The following is a 16,566-nucleotide window of genomic DNA, read 5'->3' as shown; positions in this document are numbered from 1 at the left end:
TGATTAGGGATACCACCGTTTTAGACGATGTAGTTTTTCCTTTTGATTACGAAGCCGATAATGCTTTAGAGGAACGGGTTTATTCCGAAAATGTTGTTTTAGAGTCTAGCGACTTAGAAACAATAGTCTTAGACGAAGAAAATGAACTCGTAGAGCTATTAAATATGAGTAAGGATGCGTCGCTTGAGTATAACCTCGAAGGAGCAATTGACTATTTTCAGGATTCCAATGATCTAGAAATTAAGGAAATTGTAGCTAGTCTATCTAGAGATACCCAAAAATCTAAGTTTGGGGGTGATTATCATTCTCCTTGTGCCATACCTTTAGCTCTTTCAAAGATCCCTCATTTTGGACTTGATATCTCTGCCTCGACCATTTTACAAGATTACCTTCATACTCGTTTTCCCGAACCTAATGATGTCCAGGAAGAAGTTCAGTCATTAGAAACCCATCCTCTGGTTGATGTGGTTTGCCCAGGCAATAATACCAAGATTGAATTTTTTTTTTCCCACCAAATAGTTTGCTTCCAATTGTGGGAACGTATAAATTTCAAATGTGTCACTTATTAAGTTCTGAGACTAAGCCTAAGTACTTTAGGTTGATAGATTCGACACATTTTCTTAAGAATGACCACTACTCTCATTGTGGTCAGTTATGTAAGTCAAACCTGATTGACTTAGAGGATCCTCAATTATTTAGGTTATTTTTTTGTGCTTCTAAGTTCTTATTTGAGTTTTTCCAGACTCTAGAACCTAATGATTCAGATCCCACCTATGAAGAAACGCAACCAATGAAAATATTTTATTTAGACCCTTTCATAGAACCTGAACCTGAACCACAATTAGATATAAATATCTTAATCAGGAAACTAGATAAGGGCATGCTATCCTTGTTCACTTTCTTGGGTTATTGTAGTTTCCTTTGGTCAGCTCTTTTTGGTTTTGAAGACCCACAATTATTTCGACTCTTACTTTTTGATTCTATGAGATGATTAATTCCTTCCGATTTCTGGCTGAAGACTTTAAACTTAGCGCTTCTTGGGAGGTATCCCAATCTCATGCAACACGGTAATATCTTTCCTTAACTCTTTTTCTTTAAATGGTAACAATTTCTCTCCTTGTTCATGCTTTTAATTTTATCTTTAGAACATTGAGGACAATGTTAGATTTAAGTTTGGGGGTATGGGAGAAACTTTTCAGTTACAGAATAAATAAATAAACTCCAGAGCCTAGAAATTTATGCTTTTTAAGGTTGGCACTAACCAATCTAAGTGGATGGGAACATCTTGGTTATAGGAGTTGAGGAACCAATCTGATTAGATGGAAACATCGAAAGAGTCTATTCATAAAAGCACAGAGCTCAGGTGTTAGTAATAACATGATAGTTTCACCATATCTCGTTGAGTCCTTTTCACTTCTATTCTTATTTTGTTTTGTTTTTAAACTATGTTTCTCTAAGAGAGTAGGTGGGGCCCACGATTCAAGTTGTTACCACTGCTAGGGTGGAATAGAGTGATTGAGATACAAAAAAAAAAAAACCATACCAATTAGACCAATCGGAATAAACATTAACACTTGGATAGCAATATGTGTGTGTTCTCCCTGCCTCCGTCGCCTAAGCAAGCGTGGAATGCAGGACCCGTGAGAACTATCATGTAATCTGCTGACAAGAAGCATGCGCTTGGATCCAAAAGATCTATTCATGCCATTAATCAAAAAAAATAAATTGTTCTATGTAGTCAATCACTGGTTCCCTTGTATATGCCAGTGTGTTGATATTAGTCAGACCGGTATCTCAGTCCATTAGGATAGGTTCATCCTAGTAGTGGCCTTCAGACAGATATGGGAAACACCGTTCACCTAGTAAACATCAAAACCATATATGTTTTTCTATATCCATCTCATTATCTATCTATGTGATTAGTTTTGACTCCGGTTATGATGTCCATAGTGAAACTATCTGAGTAGAGCTCTGTCATTTATATATGAATTTTGGAATTTCGCATCAGGGTACTTCCTCCTATAGTCAATGTTTGTATGCCAACCAAGGAGATTCTTTAGTGCCTTCCAAGGTTCTGCGTAGATAGCTAGGTTTTGGAGTAAATGGTTTTTTGTGGGTACACCTTTGATAAACCCACCCGAGATTAACTCGGTCACTTTTCAAAAATAAATTTTGCTCGAGGACTAGCAAATAATAAGTTTGGGGGTATTTGATAGACACATTTATGTGTCTATTTTGTTCTCAATGTTCTGTATTGTTCGACTCGATTAAATACTTATTGTGTTATTTTATATTTTTGTAGATGTTTTTGGAAAAATAAGCTCTTGCGGCGAAATTGGCTCGAAAAGTGGTGTTTTACACCCTAGGATAGAGTACTAAAGACACCCCAGAAATGCACCGGAGGAACCCAGAAAAAGTGTTGGAAACACCCCAGAAAAATTACTAAAGGCACGCCAAGGGACATGTGTTATTCGGACTCCAGCAACGGATAAGGGGGCGACCACTGGATAAGGGGTGACCTTCTTCACAAATTTAAAAAAATATTTTGGCGGAAAAATATTTGATCTTCACTAGCAGATTTTCTCGATTGCATTTGGACGTGATTTTGTGCGATTCAACCACTGAAACTTTGTGGAAAAATGTAGTATATCATAACAGAGCTGGTATGGGTGATTGTTTCGACTGAATTTGGCTGGATAATCACGTGGAAGAAATCAGGGCAACACGGGTTTGAAAATGATATTCACGGATTTTCAGCAAGTTTGATGTGTGTTGCTCGTGTTTGGATGACACTTAGTCATTGAAGATGCGTGTAGAAGCTAAATAAGGGAGTATCAGAAGCTGTTTACGCGTGGAGAATCATTTCAGGGAAGAAAATATTCGGAAAATATTTTCTTTTAACACCGAGTAATGGAGGATAATGAAGAGTTAATGAGCGTGATTTCTTGTCGTTGTTGGGTATAAATAGGTTCCTTGGGTGTCCTAGAAGGGGTGTCGAGAGTCTGGGGGGCTGAGGAGAGCTCAGGAGCGATAAATCAAGAGTTGATGAAACTCTGTTTCTGCTCCTGCTGATGATGAAGAACACCAAGAACACAAAGAACAGACTCGCAGGGACAGTCGTTTATCAACAGTGAAACAAACTCACAGGCGTGGGTCGTAGGTGTGGGTCTTAGAACCACAACGACAATAGCACTTCTCTTTTATCGTTCTTTTGTGACGCTTCCTGTGGGTCGCACATTAGCTGTTTACACCATTTTCTCTTCTTCTCTTCATTGTAAACACCATTTGAGAAATAAATAAATATTTTGAGCGTGTTTTTATCATGATGAGCTAAACCCAACACTGGGACGACGGAGGAGGGTGAATTTCATACACGGGTAAATTTATTTTATTCTTTCTTATGACTTTTGCATTAATTTAAAATTGAAATATGATTTGAATTAATTGGTTGTTATTTAATTTGATGATGTATGCTTAGCTTAGGTGTTTTGATACATCATGCTTAGGACTTACAATCGATGTTTTGAGAATCTATCTTCGCAAAATCAGAGTCCATGTTAATTTTATTGAGTTTTAAATTGTCAAAGAATATATGAATGAACCCTGTGTAGTGAATTCGGCCAAATCCTTAGTCCCAGTACCTCTCGCCCATTGTTAATATTTTTTTGTATATATATATATATATTTTTTTAAATCTAAAAATTCCATTTCCTTCACAAGTCTGAAACGAACCCTTTTATCACTATCTATGACAACTTTTCGAAAAACATCAATCATCTGTAGCTCCATCGATACTCCTGTGATCATCAGCAGCAATTCGAGTCGCGAGATATCCATACAGAAGTCTCGGTCGTGAAGAAGAAGAAATACGCGCGTGTTTGAATTTGAAGATGGCAGCCCCGAGTACATCCAACGCCTGTCTTTAACATCATCTAAATTTCATCCTCCCCCTTTGTAAACTACCTCACTGTATTTAGTAGTTCATTTGTAGCATGGTTTCCCCTTAACAGAGTGGATTCCCCTTAAATGAACGATGGAGAGGCAATAGCATTCACAGCTAAAATGACCCGCTTGCCTTTTTCTTTCAGATTCTTATTTTTCTCATAACTTCTTCGTACGAGCTCAGAATGACTCCGTTTTTTTTGCCATTGGCTTCGCCTTTTCGTCCTCTTCAAGATGAAAAGTAGAAATCATGTACTTGAACGAGTTCCATTTGGTATTTGGCCCTTCTCCACTTGTAGCTATCTTCTTTTATTGCACAATTAAGTGCCAATTCACATCTTTTGGATGATTCACCTAATAAAACACAAATAAGAGAAAACAAGCGTAATATATAGTAATTTGCAAGAAAACCAACAAATACTAGCATGGATTTGACACCAAATATATGTGAAATATGCAATTATCATCGACCAAACACCGACCCTGCTATCTTGACCAAACATCGGCCTTGCTGCCTTGACCAAACACCGGCCTAGCTGCCTGCTTCGCTCGAACGTGGGACCCACCGCGTGCTTTCTTTGCTCAAAAATGAACCTTTTGTGCTCAAATGTGAATGTGGGTCCTGCAGAGAGCGTTGAAGTGTTAAAGAGACTTCTTCTGGAGAGAGAGATGAAATGCCTTTTTTGGAGAGAGCTGAAACGCCTTCTTTTGGAGAGAGAGAGAGCATTGAAGCGGCTTCTACTTCAGTTTGGTTTCCCCTTGCGAATTACATGCTTCTTGATTGACCATCTCTCTTGTGCTGAAGAAGTTCTTGACTGACGGCGAAGGAATTTCATGCTGAGCCTCAATCCCCAAGCGTGGTCTACGTGGCTCTATCTTGTATGCCTGATGGGTCTACCATAATAAAGGTATCGCCATCCAGCCTTCCTACTAGTAATCATATTACTTCTCCATGGGTAAAAATATGCAAAAGTTTTTAGATTAACTTTTGTACGTAGTGGTCGTTGATATGGTGAAGCTCTGGATGGTATCAATCGACGAGCAACAACGGTTCTTGGAAGCAGCTGTGATCAAAAGAGACTGGCAGGGAGAGGCGTGGTGGAAACTTGCACGAACTTGGAACCCTTCATACAATGGTAGAGATCGTCTCGTTATTAGAGGGAGAAGCTGAAACCGATGGCTTTCTTGATGTTTCTTCATGGAATATAGAAGAGAGAGACAGTCCCCTGCCCACGAGTATCCACTGAGCTTTCGACTTGATAAATGTTGTCACGCTAGGTTCATGAGGCCGTCTTTACATCTGCTCACTTGAGTATATCCTCGTCTTTGGACATCTTGGAATCATAATGATAGCGTGCTTGTATCTCTCTAAATTCACCATCTTTGAGATGGGCAGTGCTAAGCAGTCCCCAGTCATACTCCTTTGCCATTATCATCTTTGGATCGTGTCTTTGAGGAGTAGGGAAGTTCCTTCATGCGAATGACTTAACTAATAGGTTCTGCAAATATGATGAAGCTCTTGACATGGAGGATCTGTATGTACCTCTTAAGTCCCAGGTGCAATCTCTTTTGGTAACGCAACTACTTCTTCCACGGGAGACAAATTCTGAAAGCGCCTCTCATCGATGTAGTCACTGTCGATCCAGATATGGAATATCTTGGACGTTGTTTCATCATTATGGCAGTCGTGCATGTGGTACTAGAGTTGAATTTGGCAATTTTGGACGCGCAGGATGTTGTATCTCGGTGGCTTTCCTCTTGATGGTTCTTTCTAGCAGGGCAGATGCTGTTGTAGATTAGCGTTCAACAGCTTCACGAAGTCCAGAGGATGACCAAAAGCGCAGGTTCTCCAACATAGCATGATAGACATGCACCATCGTCTGATAGAGTGATTCCCCCGGATCTTTCTCGACATGATGCGCGAACATCGTTATCTTCTTGAGGCTGCTCCCTTGAGGTATCGGCTTCAGTGGAAGATTGCCGTCATAGAGCGTTGATACGTTGCACCGGCATTCTTTAAAGCAAATGGAATTACAGTATAATAAAAATTTCCGAGAGCAGTTCGAAAAGCTGTCTTACTCGCGTCATGCTCGTACATCCTTATCTGATTGTACGCGCTATATCCATCCATGAAGAAGAACATGTCGTGTCTGGTGATGGAGTCTACTAACATGTCAATGTTAGGTAGAGGAAAATCGTCTTTGGAGCAGCATTTCAAGTCTCTGAAATCCACGCAGCACCTGATCTGTCCGTTTTTATTTTCACCGGGACCACATTAGCCAACCAGGTCAGATGATGGATGAGCTTAATGAAGCCAGCAGCAAGCAACTTCTGAATCTCAGTCTTGATTTGCTCTTCTTCCTCGTGCCTGAATTACCTCGGAGATTTCTTGATCAGTTTGGCTCCAGGTATGACATGTAGATGGTGGGTGACCAATTTTTCATCTGGACCGGGCATTTATTCATACTTCCAAGCGAATATGTCCTAGTATTCTTTGAGAAGTTGCACAACCTTCGTGCGTTCATCCGTACATAAGGTTGAGCTGGTGGAGATAGGCCTAGGAGATTCCTCATTCCCGATGTTAACGATTTCGAGCTCATCAGTTGTGGATTTGGTGGCGTCTTGCAGCTGTCGTGGAGCATCCAGCACCTCTTCCTGTGGATCGTTGTTATAACATTTCGTTGGGCGGGGATACTAGGTACAGTCTCTCCTGCTCATTGCTAACAGCGGCGTCAGTATACGGTTTTCCTTTTCTGGTCATGGCTTTCCACAAAAGTTCGTTCCCTCTTAGCGTGAGCGTGGGTTGCGGCTTCACCGGATGAAGAAGAACGCCTTGTCATCAAAGATGCATCGTGGGGCTTAGCCCTCAATGATGCGAGTCGGTCCTTCTCCTGAATCGACGCCCACGTGGGGAGTGGGATGCGATGAACTTTGTCTGATCCTTCCTGCGGAACTTCTCTTGGTTCAAAGAATTCCACTCCAGATATCGGTGCATAGGGAGACAGCGATGTAGGGATACGAACGACTTTTTTATTCAGCATAGTCTTCAGGCACTGGTGATATGTCGAAGGGACAATCCTACTGTCATGAAGCCACGGTCTCCCCACTATCATGTGGTAGTCTGGCTCTTTTTCTATGACTTCGAATTTCACCTTTGACTGGACGGGCCCTATGATAAATTCAGGTTGACATACCCGTACGCGTTGGTTTGGTTTCCCTCGAAGTCTGTCATCGTAGTAGGCTTCCGTATGATCTTGCCTGGGCGAACCTTGGTTGTCCTGAGATTCTTGAGAATAATCACATTCGAATACGCTCCTGTGTCGATAAGGGCCCTCTTGAACTCTGAATCCTTGATGCGTGCGGTAACATGTAGGGCACGGTTGTGACCTTCCTCTGGTTGATTGCATCAAACGTCTCCGCCCGCTGATTCTTCGAGAGGTGTAAAAGTTCGCACAAACTTTCCACTAGAGAAGCCGCTTCCTGATCCACCGTCCTCTGGTTCATAGTGAAACTATTGATTTGAGGAGGATCGTTGTGAGGATCGGTCCCCAGTGTAGGAGTCTCCATGACAGGACCCTCATATCTGATGTTCTTGATGAGGAGATCGAGTATGTCGTTTATCGCTTCTTTGATCAGGTCCATGTAGACCCGCGCCGCTGAAGTACCTTGTTCAGGTGCGTTGAATGCGTTACTTGTTGGCTCCAGATGTTGTCGCGGCTCTTTTGGAAATCGATCAGTTAATGTCTTAAGAAAAGTGAGTACCTCTTCCTGAGTTGTAGCCATATCTGTATGTGCCTTAGCAAGGATTTCTTATCTCTCCATCAAATCCACTATGGTAATAGGGGGTTGTACTCCTATGGCTCCTCCAGCTCCTCGTCCCGATAGAGGAGTGGCAGTTGCTCTGGTTACGGATGCAGGCGTTACACTTGAAGATATGCCAGGGTTTGAGGGAGCTCTGGCTCTAGTTATAGGAGGTGTCGCGCCTAATGGAATATCTCCTCCTGCTCCGCTAGTGATGGTAGTAGAGGAAGTAATTCCACGAGATACATTGATGGTATTGACTGGCTGCACGGTGACACCTGGGATATCAACACCGAGAGTGTTGTCAGCGCTAGTCTCGTTAAGATTGGTTGTTGATCCATACCTAAGATCCACCACTTTCGAAATCAGTAAAATTGAATTGGTATTGAAGAAATTGACTTCACAACCGAGAGATTAATCTCCCACTGTGGCCGCCAATTGTTTATGGTGAAAACTGCTTATGCGGTTTTTGGTAAATTTGGGTGTGTGCGGATGAGAAACGAATCTAAACCCTAAACAAATGCACTGCACGGGAATGCTTTCTGATTCGATAGATCAATCTGTACAATTCTGGCCTAAACGAAGAAATGGCCGTTCCAGACTTGCTTCGATCACAAAGTGAAGGATATGGGGTTGATCTTAGCGAGGGAAGCGAAGAAGGTCTTGAGAGTGTGAAGGTTTTGGTTGTTTATGACTTGTATCAGAAAGATGAACCGGATTGCAAAAAATGTAAGCAATCAGCTCTGAGTGTTTGAATACGTTATATCAACACTTGGTTTCTGTCTGTTTTGGAAATAGGGAGGAGAACCTATTTATACAAGCCATTGAGCATAACCCTCGTCTCTCGTGGGAAGTGGAGGAAGTGGAGTGATGGAATAGTGGGGTCGTGTTAGTGTCACACGATTAGTCCTTGCCCACTTCTCCCATCATCACTAACCGTACATGTCTTCCTGAAACGTTCTTGTGATGGCGCGTTGCACGCTGCACGCTGTAAACAGCTGGACCAATACCCCAGTAAGTATCCCCCAGTTTGTGACATGCTTGATGTCTCGAATGTGTGGATCGTGGGATCCACAGGAAGTAGCATTCGGTGCTAGGTTAAATAACTAAGTTATTTTGGGAAATCGATATTTATAAAATATCATGTGTATTTTATGCATGCAATGCATCGAATATATTCAATATGCATGAAACATCGTTGTTTTAAAGCTTAACGGAGTAAGTCACGGATTAAGCGTCTTAAAACATCATCACGTCCAACCATCTTCGAGTGATCGTTTGGAAGCCTCATGGGCGAGCCATCTCATGGACGATCACTCCATGTGGAAGAGTGTCGGACGGTGTACAGAGACGCTTCATTGGTCGTCTAGCTCTTAACCTAGGCTGTCCGACCAAGCTAGCGAAGTTGGACGGACGAGATGGATTAAGACCCTCATCTGCGACCGTTTATGGAATATTAGGTTTTAAAGAGGTGCGCAAGCATCACTCTTTGGCTTGATCGAACTCAAGCATGGGAGCCAGTTTTGGTGGGACCGATAAGTCCTGCATGGAGGTGGCCCGTCCGTGTACATGTCCATGCTGGCTCGTCTCGCGAAGATGCGATCTAGGCCACTCAATTTGACCGGCAAAGGTGAGTGGTTGAGATCGGTTTTCGACAGAAATCCGTTGCCGCAAATGAATTGAAAACCGAGAAACATGCCTACTTTGGGCGCGCATTTCGAGGCGTTCGACCATGGTTGGCCTAGGCCGATCGGTCATGCGTGTAGATGGGCCCACAGTGATCATATTGACATGCTTGGGACCTTTTAAGTCTATATCTATACCCTCCATCCAAGCTTGCGAAGATGGACGCTCGTGATCGATTAACGACACATGTAACATGTCGCAAACCCTAATTAGGGTTTTGGATCGGTCGTGCGCATGCAACTTCAACAAAATGGTTTGGCAAGCTATGCTCCTCCTTTGGGGAGGCCGATCATGCGCGGTCCACATTGGGCCGACGATGAACGTGTCTGTACCTGCCTTGTGGTACTAGGTGTGATATAAGACATCCAACAATGCTTGCGAAGTTGGATGGCCGTGATCATTTAAGACATTAGTGGACTTCCACGGCTTTTAAAGCATCACGCCAGCCATGTTTTGAGCAATCGTTTATTGCTCCATGGCTTGGTCGTGAGAGAACTGATCAGGTAGGTGAAAAGTGGGCCCCCCAATGTGCATGCCAACGCTTCTCCGATCAATCGCGGGACGATCCAAGCCGTCCAACTTGGCTTTCAAAGTTGGGCGGTCGCGACTTCTTTGAGACTGTTTTTAACAGTCTTGCACATACTAGCCACTGCATACCATCTCGACCATCCTTTTTCAGGGAAGGCGTTTGGTGGATATTTGGGGGAATAGCATGTGTTCGACCGTCCAGGGCATAAACGGGCCCGCTGGTGCTCATTGCGGTGATAGCATGCTCCTGCTGAGGATCGTCTAGGCTGGTTAAATCATGCGGCCAACCTGCGTGGTCGTGATCGTTTCTGAGACTGACATGGGCATTCCAGATTTCCCTTAGGAAATATGCTCAATCGGGCTAGTATAACACAAAGAGAGATGTAGCATGTACGAGTATTTCGTGCATGCCTCACTATTGACACTTGGAGATTCGTGTTACTCTGCTAAGAGAAACACTCAGTCGTCATGCCGCACCAATAATGAGAGTTCTGCGGGAACATCACAGGAAATACAAGGATAATCATGCATTAATTAATAATGCTATAAATCCACAGAATATCAGGATTGTTGCTACATGCTCCGTTATGGGTTTATTTAATTCAAAAAATACTGGGATTGTTGTCACATGCTCCATTCTAGGTGAATTAGTAAAGTGAAGAGGTGTTCATCACTCGGATAGCTTTATCCTCTGCAAGATGTCAGCGTATTAAGTTCAGCTTTTACAATTTTAGCCTTGAACAAAAATCCACCATCAACAGTACCTCTTTGGCTCTCTTGCCTAACGTGAAACGCGTATTGAAAATTTGAAACATGAGTGGAAGTCTTCAGTTTATCGATTCTTAAAGGCCCACACTTTTATGCAACCCAAATTCTAAGTTATTTGAGGTTCTCATTTCGGTCAAATCTTTGGACACGGGCTCGGGGCAGCTGATGTATCACAAATAGATGGTTACCCCCAACCAACCATTAACTAAGATGTATTGCTCAATAGCAAATGATTAAGGCCAGTTTCTATGGACGTGGCAACCCCAAACATATGCCATGCCAGGGGGCCTGGTACACTGACTGCATTACTATGGTAATATCGTTAAGAGACGGAGTTTCTATTGAACAATGGAGGTTAAACCGCCGACGATCAATGTTCGAGCCACCACTGGGAGTGTGTGACTGACCTTGGGGTATTTACAAGAAAGGACCAGGAGTCACACACACCATGGTTCTGGATCCGGATATCCATCATCTCCGCATCTCCTTTATTACCTACTAGAGTGTCTTTCATTAAATTTGGAGTAGAATGACGACTTATGCGAGTTTCACGAGTTCCACGACTTCTTTGACTGCTACCACCAGGGATTATACTCATGTCATCACGACCACTTGTTTCTATATCGAGATGACGTGAACCACGACGACTTACACTCATACCATCATAACTTGAACCTGCCGAAGTCTCAGGCATTGCAAGCGTCATATTGCCCCTATGAATCTGCATCTCTCTCAAGTGAAAGTCTCGAATCCATCGAGACGATTTGTTAAAGTTTTCAACTGGTTTTGATACTCTTCTAGTGATGCCACTACCCCGTAATATGGATACCTCTGAGGCATACCTTCGTAGCCAAGAAGAATAATGATAATATCTCCTAAAGAAGATAAATTCTTGACTTCCCAAGATATTTAGGGCATATTTGACGAACCCATTTAAATACTAGGGTACGTATACGCTTCTCCCAACCGTGGTGGAGGTTGGGAAGGAAAATCCACATTACCCAGTAAGTGGCATATTATCGATTGCTGGAAAATACATATTACTCAGGTTTTGTGGTTGCACAACAATATATGGTTTTAAAATCTTCTGGAACCAACTGCAGTAATCAAAATCATTATCCGGAGTATAGATCAAATCTTCAGCTTCTTACCAAGGTTGTTCATTAGTTAAAAACTTTACCCAGTCATCAAATGAAATTATCGAGGTTGGAAACAGGTTGATTGCTTTTACGTTTCTGCCTTGTAGATGAAACATATGTCTCTCTTCACAGTAGTGTAGTTAAAGTCGCTCTCCAAGGCCGAGTACTCTCCGAGTAATCGCTACAGGGTATATGACCGAGGCGATTTCCGATTCCAAGCCATTTCCAATTTTTAGCGATTAAGGCACCCGATTTCGCCGGTTTGGACCGATTTTTGAGCAAAACGAGTTAACGATTTTTCCGAGTTGGCCTTGCACGAGAGTTATGAAATAGAAAAACCTCTAAATACATGATAAGTACGTAGAATATAACAATATTATACACTTAATTACATGATAGTGCTAAAGCTTTAATTTTAATTAGGTAAAAATCATGACTTATGAGCAGCGATATATAAGTTATTAATAAAGTGGTAATTGAATTATTGTCCCCACTTTTGATTGTCTATACAAATATCCTTATCACATAATGAATATATCCCTACTTTCTTTAAAAGAAATCAATTTAATTATCAAACCAACTTTACCCTCATATATTATCGATCTCACCAATTTTTCTTTCATTTTTCCAGATTCAGATCCAAACTCTCTCTCCTCTTCCACAAACAGCGGCTACCTTCTTCGTCGCACCACCGCCATGCCAGCACCACCTCCACTTCCGCCATCACCTCTTATCACCATCAGTATCACCGCCTCCTTTAAAGAATCGATTTAAATCGATTTCCTCTTTATTCAGCTACAAATCTCAAATCTGGTGATTGTTCAACGAGAAACAATGATGGTATGTACTTGATTTGCATTCCCTTCTCGAACCCTAGTTTTTTATTTCATTCTTCTTTAGATCGATAACAGATTCAGGTAAAAATGATGAAATTGATGATGGAGATTTTAAGTTTGTTACTTGATTTTTCAGTTTAATTTATGATGATGGAGATATCGGTGGAATTGATGATGCAGATTTTGCGATGGTTCTGGTTGTATTTGATGATGTAGATGGAACAAGGTTAAAACGATGTAATTGATGATGGAGATTGTGGTGGTTGTGGTTGGAATGATGGTTGTGGTGAGGCAAGAGTATTGAAATTGTTGATTAAGATAGTGGTATTATTGGGTTTTGTGATGGTGGTGGTGGATATTCTGTGTGATTGTTGGTGTTGTTTGTGTTTAGCTTCAGATGGAGAGCTTGGTCTTGAAGCTGTTGTTGTTTATAAAGCTACAGGTGATGATCTATATGTTTTTACGGGAACAATTGTTGTTGTTGATCCATTTATGAGATCAACTCCTGTTGTTGATCCAATTTTTTAATGGATCAACTACTGTTGTTGATCCTTTCAACAACATTTTCTTGGATTAGTATAATCACGCTTGTAGTTTAAATCATTTAAATTTCTTCCAATGTTGAACTTGTGGTGCAATGGTAGCATGACTGACTCCATGTCAGATGATGCTTGTTCGACTCACGCCAAGTTCACTCCATTTACATGGATCAACTTTCATTGTTGATCCATTTTAGGGGATCAATTACCATTGTTGATCCCATAAATTGGATCAACTTTTACAGTTGATCCTCTTTTTTTTTGATCAACTACCGTTGTTGATCCCCTTAATTGGATAAACTTCTACTGTTGGTTCTATTTTTATTTGGATCAACTACTGTTGTTGATACAAAATATCTGAATCAGTGGTGGTGGCGGTGACGGTGGTGGTGGTAGTGGCGGCGGCGGCGGACTAGTGGTGGTGGCGGCGACAGACTAGTGGTGGTGGAGGACTGTTGGTGGTGGTGAAGGAGTGGTGGTGGAATATTAGTGGTGGTGGCGGTTGGTAGGTGGTGGTTGTTGAACAGTGGTGGTGGAATGGTAGTTGAATGTTGTTGTTGTTGTTGGTGGTAGTGGTGGTGGTGGAGGGGTAGAGGAAGAAATTTGTTCCGTTTTTGAAATAAAGAAAATATTATATGGATGAGGGCATTAATATAATCAAATTTTAAGTGGATAAGGTTATTAAAAAGTAGGGACATATTTATTGTTGTATAAGGATATATTTATTGGGTGTCAAAAGTAGGGACATATAAATAATGTACCCATTAATAAATAGATTCCGATTATTAGACCGAGTTTTGGTGATTTCCAAGTCCGATCTCATTGCTCCTCGCTCCAAGCTCCCCAACCGAGTAGGACCGAGGAACGATTTCGACTACTTTGCTCCGCAGTATCAAATACCATGACCATTAACAGAACCGTCTAAGACAAGTCACTTAAGGATTAACTGTAGCATTCTCTGTGTGTTTACTGTACTCCTAAAAATTAATATACTACATCTCGTTCATATTTACAGTTGTTGGATCCTCTGAACTGCAGCGACATTTTAACTATCACTTATCTGACGAATCCAATTTTTGGCTTTGTACTTGTACACGACCAGAAAAATTATACTGGTATCGTGAAGCTCAGGTTGACAAACACCAAAGTAAGTATACCACCAATAATGAAAATAACATTGATAAAACATCCTTGTTTTAGTAGATTTACCAGTTTAACAATTAAATCGATATTGAATCAAATAAATAAAAAGAGATTGTGGTTCTTACCTCCAACACGACCCAAAATTCATTCAAGCTATATAAATTATCAAACGAGCATTCACCGAGAGTTAAGTATAGTTCACCTAAAATTACAGCCCCTAATCATATGTTGTGCTTTAGCTAAATCTTTTAAAGCATCGAGAAACCAACTAATGCTACTGATCTAGCATTGGGGAACATAACTTGTCCTATTATGTATAATACAAAAATAGGTTTAAACTTAGGATAGTCACCAGTATTTGGATGCCCCTGTTCTTCAACCTTCTTAGCATAACGCTTCAAAAAACTCATCAATCCGGATACTTTTATTCTATTTGTGTGTAATTTTCTGGATTATGGATTTCCTTCGATATCATTCGAGTACAAGTAAAGTACTAGTTGCTTCCATTTTCCTTCCCACTCTCACTTTATTTGGTTATTTGGAAGTAAATATCCCTCACATGCTATTCCCATCAACATGTACAAATATAATAGTGTAAACCCCAACATGGTCATAATTAAAGTCTATATCTAAAACTAAAAATTCATTTAAATAAGACTAAAACAATTAAATTGGAAAAATAAAACTTACCGTATTCAAAATCCTTGAAAAACAACGTATTTGCAGTTTTTCAGCAACATTCCAATATAACTCGCACAATCTGAGCCATGTGGTTTTTAGTTTTCATATGATTTAAACGTTACCAAGGATGTCTTTGCACGCTTTCATGAACAGGAAAGGGAAGGATCTCAAACACAGTATTGATCTCAGACCATGTACCTCTTAATTTAGGTAAACCAAATTACTCGTGATGGCAAGGTATATGCGTAGATAATACACTAGGTTCAACTAGTTGTCTAATATTTACGAACTCTTTTTCTTTATCCTGAATCCATAAACCATCGCATATTACGAATATGGATTTTCTTTTGTCTTTTTTATTTCTTTTTCTTTGACTACCTGTTTTGGTACTCATTTTCATATTAATTGCTCACAAAAATTGCTCTAGTTTGCTCTTTAAATAAGGAAATAAGAAATATGTGTGAACGGAAATTGAAGAGGATGGTCCTATTTATATACCATGGAGCACCGACCGTGGGCGGTAGAGTCTCCACCGAACGACATAGACTAAATCGCTAGCGATCGAGTCTTGATCGCCAACGGTTTAATCACTATCGTTCAATAGAGACATCATAGCTTAACGATATTACCATAGTGACACGACCAGTTTTCCAGGACACTTGGCATGGCATATGTTTGGGTTTCCCATTCCCCGTGGGAACCAGCCTAATGCTTCAATAAAAAGGGGAGAAAATTACTTGGTTTAACTTAATTATCTTTCCATATTTGATTTGATTATGGTTTTGATTGCATTGCACAATATTCACCCTTTTTTACTTATAGTTTGGGTCTCAACATAAGTTAAGATCGGTTCTACCAGGTATCCCAATATATGTAAGCATCGGTTTTACCATCACTTTCAACATAAGTCAACGTCGATTCTACCAGATATCCCAAACTAGGTAAAGATAGGTTCTACCATAACTCTCCACATATGTCAAGATCGATTCTACCAAAGTTCTTACCTATGTTTGAATCGGTCATCCAATATATCTTCAATGAAAACTAGACCAAAACGCCTATTGATTTCCTTTCGATTACAGAACAAGTTTTGTATATGTACTTCCTTTAAACATATGTGTTAGAGCACTGCTCGGTCGAACTCGCAAGCGTTGCTATCTCAAGATTGTTTGTCAAGTTTAGGTGATCCTATAAGTCTTGATTTCTAGCCTACTTATAACTATGTCTCGGATTATGATGGAATGTGTATTTGAGCTTTAGACATCAAGGCGTTCATCGATTGAAGACGAAGATCTACCGAGGAGAGCTTAGAGGAACTTCATCAACAAAAGGTATATGGAGACTAAAACTGATCTATCACTCAGAGGTCTATTCTATTCTATCTCCTATTGAGACTAAGCCGTATAGCTATATAGACTTTTACTTTATACACATTTGATATTTCGAGCTGAGTTTAACTCGCTTATCTATTTCTCGAAATATGTGTTGGAAAGCTTTTTGATT

Source organism: Papaver somniferum, chromosome 1, assembly GCF_003573695.1.
Source record: "Papaver somniferum cultivar HN1 chromosome 1, ASM357369v1, whole genome shotgun sequence".
NCBI classification, from domain to species: Eukaryota; Viridiplantae; Streptophyta; class Magnoliopsida; order Ranunculales; family Papaveraceae; genus Papaver; species Papaver somniferum.
Note: the sequence above shows the minus strand (reverse complement) of the source record.